Below are 6,000 nucleotides of genomic sequence, written 5' to 3'. Positions count from 1 at the left end.
CAGTGCACTCTTTCCAGCCTCAGCAGCAGAACAGACAGGGAGGTAATTTTAGTGCGAACCAGCCTCTGAGACAGCAAGCACGAGTCTTTGCTTTGACAAAGGATCAGGCTCAGGCAGCACCTGACGATGTTATAGCAGGTAACTGTTCAATTTTTGGTTATTCTGCTCATGTCTTGATAGATACGGGTGCTTCCCATTCCTTTATCTCTGAGAAATTTGTGTTATTGCATGCTTTGCCAACTGAATTGTTGCCTACAGTAGTAGCTGTTACTTCACCTTTGGGTGGAGGAATTGTTTCTGTCAGACTAGTCAGGAACTGTGAACTTTGTTTTGAGGGGAATTTGTTAGAATTCGACTGTATTGTGCTTGGGTTGTCAGATTTTGATTGTATTGTCGGTATAGATGCTTTGACCAAGTACAGGGCAACAGTTGATTGTTTTCTGGAGGTTGTCAGGTTCAGACCTAAAATGGCCGACGAGTGGAAATTCTTTGGTAAGGGTTCTCGATCTAAAATTCCTTTGATTTCAGTGTTATCTATGACTCGTTTGCTACATAAAGGTATAGAAGGATTTTTGGTGTATGCAGTTGATGTACTGAAATCTAGCCCAGCTTTGGTGGATTTACCGGTGGTTAGAGAATTTGCGGATGTGTTTCCGGAAGATGTTCCAGGATTGCCACCCATTCGAGAGGTTGAATTCAGCATTGACTTAGTGCCATGTACTCAACCTATTTCAAAAGCTCCTTATCGTATGGCACTTGTTGAATTGAGAGAGTTGAAGGAGCAGCTTGAGGATTTGATTGCCAAGGGATACATCAGACCTAGTATATCGCCTTGGGGTGCTCCTGTGCTTTTTGTTCGGAAGAAGGATGGTTCTATGCGGCTCTGTATCGACTACCGCCAATTGAATCAGGCTACAGTTAAGAACAGGTATCCTTTACCCCGAATAGATGACCTTTTTGATCAGATGCAGGGTTCTTCTATCTATTCTAAGATTTATTTAAGGTTAGGTTATCACCAGTTGAGAGTGCGAGAGAAAGATGTTCCTAAGACCGCATTCAGAACGAGGTATGGTCACTTTGAGTTTATAGTCATGCCATTTGGTTTGACTAACGCTCCAGCAGTTTTTATGAGATTGATGAACCGTATCTTTCAGCGTTATTTAGATGAGTTTGTCATTATCTTTATCGATGATATTCTTATCTACTCGAAGAACCGTACTGACCATGCAGAGCACTTGAGGACCGTACTGCAGATTTTGCGAGTTGAGCAGTTGTTTGCCAAGCTGTCTAAGTGTGAATTCTGGTTAGATCGAGTTGTCTTTCTCGATCATATTATTTCTGAAGATGGGATTTCTGTCGATCCCAGCAAGATTGAAGCGGTTATGAATTGGCCTAGACCTACTTCAGTGCCGGAGATCCGAAGCTTCATGGGTTTAGCTGGTTATTACCGTCGTTTCATCGAGGGTTTCTCGTCTATTGCCAAGACAATTACCCAGCTGACTCAGAAGAATGCGCCTTTTGTTTGGACTCCAGATTGTGATGCTAGCTTTGTTGATCTGAAGAGGAGACTGACCAGTGCTCCAATTCTTTCTATTCCGAAGGGTACTGGAGGTTTCACAGTCTATTGTTATGCTTCTAACCGAGGCTTGGGTTGTGTTCTTATGCAGCATAAGCATGTGGTGGCGTATGCATCGAGGCAGCTGAAACCGCACGAGACTCGTTATCCGGTTCATGATCTTGAACTAGCTGCGATCGTCTTTGCTTTGAAGATCTGGCGTCACTATCTTTATGGTGAGTCCTTCGAGATCTTTTCTGATCATAAGAGTCTCAAGTACTTGTTTTCTCAGGCAGAGCTGAATATGAGACAGAGAAGATGGTTAGATCTGTTGAAGGATTTCGACTGTGAAATCAAGTATTATTCGGGAAAGTCGAATGCAGTTGCAGATGCCTTGAGCCGAAAGCTTTGTTCTTTATCTCTTTCTACTATTGGTGTTTCTCAGTTGATCGATGATTGTTGCACTTTTGGTTTAGAGTTTGAAACAGATAGGGAGACTATCAGAGTGTTTGCTATTCAAGCCGAACCGGAGTTGTTTGTTGCAATCAGAGAAGCACAGAAGTCTGAGCCGAGCATTCAGGTTTCAGTAGAGAAATTCAGATCTGGGCATCAGTCTGAATTCCAGGTTAGAGATGAAGTCTTGTTTGTGAATAACCGTCTTATTGTGCCTGATGTTCCGGAGTTGAGACAGCGTATTCTCCGAGAGGCTCATTGCAGTCGGTTCAGCATTCATCCTGGAGGTCGTAAGATGTACAACGATCTGAAGATTCAGTTTTGGTGGAAGAGAATGAAGAGCGATGTTGCGAGGTTTGTATCTCGGTGTTTGAACTGTCAGCAAGTAAAAGTAGAACGGAAGCGACCAGGAGGTCTGTTGCACAGTTTATCTGTTCCTGAATGGAAGTGGGATCACATTTCCATGGATTTCGTCACGAAGCTACCACGATCCGTTCGAGGATGCGATGCCATTTGGGTAGTGATCGACCGATTGACGAAGTCTGCGTGTTTTATTCCGTACAGGATGACGTATCGTCATGATCAGATGGCTGAGTTGTATGTTAGCAATGTTGTGAGATTGCATGGTGTGCCGAAGTCGATCGTTTCAGACAGAGATCCTAGATTCACTTCTCACTTTTGGCACAGTGTTCAGGGGGCACTTGGTACTCGATTGCATCTGAGTACAGCTTATCATCCTCAAACCGATGGACAGTCAGAGCGGACTATCCAGACGTTAGAGGATATGCTGCGAGCGGTAGTGCTAGACTTTGGCACTGACTGGCAGGATTCTTTGCCTCTTGTCGAGTTTTCTTACAACAACAGCTTCCAAGCGAGTATCGGTATGGCGCCTTTTGAGGCTTTGTATGGTAAGAAGTGTCGATCTCCGTTGTTTTGGGATGACTTGTCCGAGTCACCAGGTTTGGGACCGGAGATGCTTAGAGATATGGCAGAGCAGGTTAAGATCATTCAGACCAGAATGAAGTCAGCTCAAGATAGACAGGCGAAGTATGCGAATGTCAGGCGTAGACCTCTGAGTTTTGATCAGGGAGACCGAGTCTTTCTGAAGATTTCACCTTTTAGAGGCACTGTCAGATTCGGTAAGAGAGGGAAGTTATCTCCGAGATTCATCGGGCCGTACGAGATTCTCGAGAAGATAGGCGATCTTTCCTACAGACTTGCACTTCCTCCGTCTTTATCTGGTATTCACGACGTTTTTCACGTCTCTATGCTGCGAAAGTATCATCCAGATCCTTCTCATGTTCTTCAGCCTGACGAAGCCGAGTTAGACGAGACTCTGAGCTACTTTGAGCGACCGATTCAGATCCTTGATCGAAAGGAGAAACAACTCAGAACCAAGTCGATCCCGTTAGTGAAAGTGCAGTGGAGCCGTCACGGCGTCGAGGAAGCGACTTGGGAGACAGAATCTGACATGAGGCAGCGATTTCTGGAGTTATTCGGATGACGTGAGTTCTTCTTACTGTCTTTTGTTCTTTATTCTATCTTATGAGTTGTGGTTCTTGTTGATTTCGAGGACGAAATCTCTTCTTAGTGGGGGAGAATTGTAACGCCCCGTTTTTATATTAAATGAGTTTATTTGAGTTAATCGGAGATTACAGAGTTCACGAGCCGACTTGATTTTGATCAGGGTCCTTTTTGAAAAAATTGGATTTTTCAGGGACTATAATGCAAATATTGATTTTTATATATTATCTACAACTTGATTGGATTGAGAATAGTCTTTTCCTTCTTCCTTCTTGCACGCCATCTCCATTGAAACCGACCCAATGATTTTCCAAGCTTTGTGATTTCATTCCGAGCTCGATCCGGCCGTTGGAATTTATTTCTGAAGGCAGATTATCGATCACTGCAGCGAGAGCTCCATTATACCATTTGTTTGGAGTTTGTCAAGCCCGTGTTAGCAGCATTGTTCGTTAAGAGTTGGACGAAGAACGGTAAAGAGATTACCTTGAACCGTTGCCTTTGTTGTTGGATTGTTCAGTTGTTGATTAAACCTTTTGTTATAGCTTATCCAGAGTTGGAACTACTGCATTGAAAGGTAAAAGCAGAAAACGATAGCGGGATAGCATACTCGGAACAGTTGGTTCTCGAGTTTCCCTTAAAATCACATACTTGCATCTACACTTGTTCTAGCATGAGGAACTTGTGTTTTGTTGTTTTGATTGAGCGTTTGTTATATGGCTATATTTTATGTTTCTGTTATGCATTCATCTTGAGCCAATCTTGTTTTCAGCGGGCAGAACCGCCCTTTTTGTTTAGACGTTTGGGAACTATGATTGAGTGGCCTAGGTCGTAGTCGTTTTACCTAGTGCTAGCATACTCATTATAGTTGCTCAAAGTCTAGAGGAGTGGGATACGTGGCACCACCTCGATTGGGTGAGTCGGTGAGTCGTTACGTAATCTCACCCTCGGGATCCCAAAAGCACAGCAGCAATCCCTCGTTATCAGATTTGATATCCGGTTTAAAGACATGCATTTCATTACATCGTTATTGATTTCGTTGTTGTCTTGAAAGCATGTTTATTGTTTTATTACTTGATATGTTGTTTTTTTACTGGGATTATTATTCTCACCGGTTATCCGGTTGTTGCTTTGTTTTGTATGTGTACTTGGCAACAGGTGGGGCAGGACCAAGTCAGCGAAGGCCTGGTTAGCAACAAGAGGGAGAGCTAGTAGTGAGACTCGGTTTAGAAGTCGTGTCAGCATGTCTACCTAGTTGTTTTGGAACATGTTTAGATCTCGAACTTCGTTGTTTATGTTGTATCGATTATGCGAGTCTTATGTTGCATGTTATAGACTGGTTCGTAGTTGATCAACGTTAGCATTTCATGTAATGACTGGAGAAGTTATGTTTTTAATGCATGAATTTGAGTTTGATGTATGGAATAACTTATAGCTTGAGATGCCAAGCTTTTTCTGCTCTGTTCTGTTTCTGCTGCAGAGGGGGGGCGCCCGAGCTGCAATTTTTAGCAGCCCGAGCGCACCCCAGTTCGAGAAATCCAGCAGCGCTGGAGTTTAGGGCGCGCTCGAGCGGCAGTTTTTGCCCGCCCGAGCGCACCCCCCTTTTAAAATTTTTTTTTTCTTTCTTACTTTGGTCTTGGATCTTGTATGCTTGATTGTTGTTTAAGCCGAGATTAGTTTTTTAGAACCGAGGTCTCACAATATTGAATTGATTAGATGGAATTGGTATTGATATGAGTTGAGTTTGAAGATTATGGAATTGTTGTTGTTTTTCGGTTAGCCGATTTCTAGTTGTTATGTCGTCGCTTCAAGTTTTGGAATATCGATTGGTTTGGTTTGATTGAGCCGTATTCGATTGAGTTTATTTGATTGATATTGAGAATGAATTATCTCCGTACAGATTTGATTGAAGACTTTTGAAATCGGAGTTATCAGAATTCGAAGCGATTTGATCTAGTTGGTAATGAGTTTTACCTTGAATATTTGTTTTGAGATTGAAATAGAATTTGATTGAATATTTGATGTTGATTTCCATATTTGGAGCATCAAACGAATCGAGAAAAGGTATAAGTTGACATCGAATCGAATAGGGATGAATACTCGAATCTGAGTTGATTTTCGAGTTCCCTGAAATCACATACTTGCATGTTATATGATTACTTGAACTATGTGTCTTAAATGCCTTTAGATTTACATATGCATTCATACCGAATTAAATGATATGATTGCATATCGAATTAGAAGATTTGGGAACTATAATCGAGTGGTCTTGGATTTTGAGTTTTTCCAAGAGCTAGAATGCTCCTTATAGTTGCTCCAAAGTCTAGAGAATCGAAATATACAATCTTTCACTTAGAATGGGAGAGTAGGTGAGTTGTTGTGATATCTTGACCTTGGGATCCCAACCGACGAAACGAAGAAATTACGAAACGAATTGATTATCCGATTTAGATAATCACGATTTGAAAGAC

The sequence above is a fragment of the Henckelia pumila genome, chromosome 4 (genome assembly GCF_033568475.1).
Source record: "Henckelia pumila isolate YLH828 chromosome 4, ASM3356847v2, whole genome shotgun sequence".
NCBI classification, from domain to species: Eukaryota; Viridiplantae; Streptophyta; class Magnoliopsida; order Lamiales; family Gesneriaceae; genus Henckelia; species Henckelia pumila.
The sequence above is the reverse complement of the archived record's forward strand: the minus strand, read 5'-3'. Positions refer to the sequence as shown.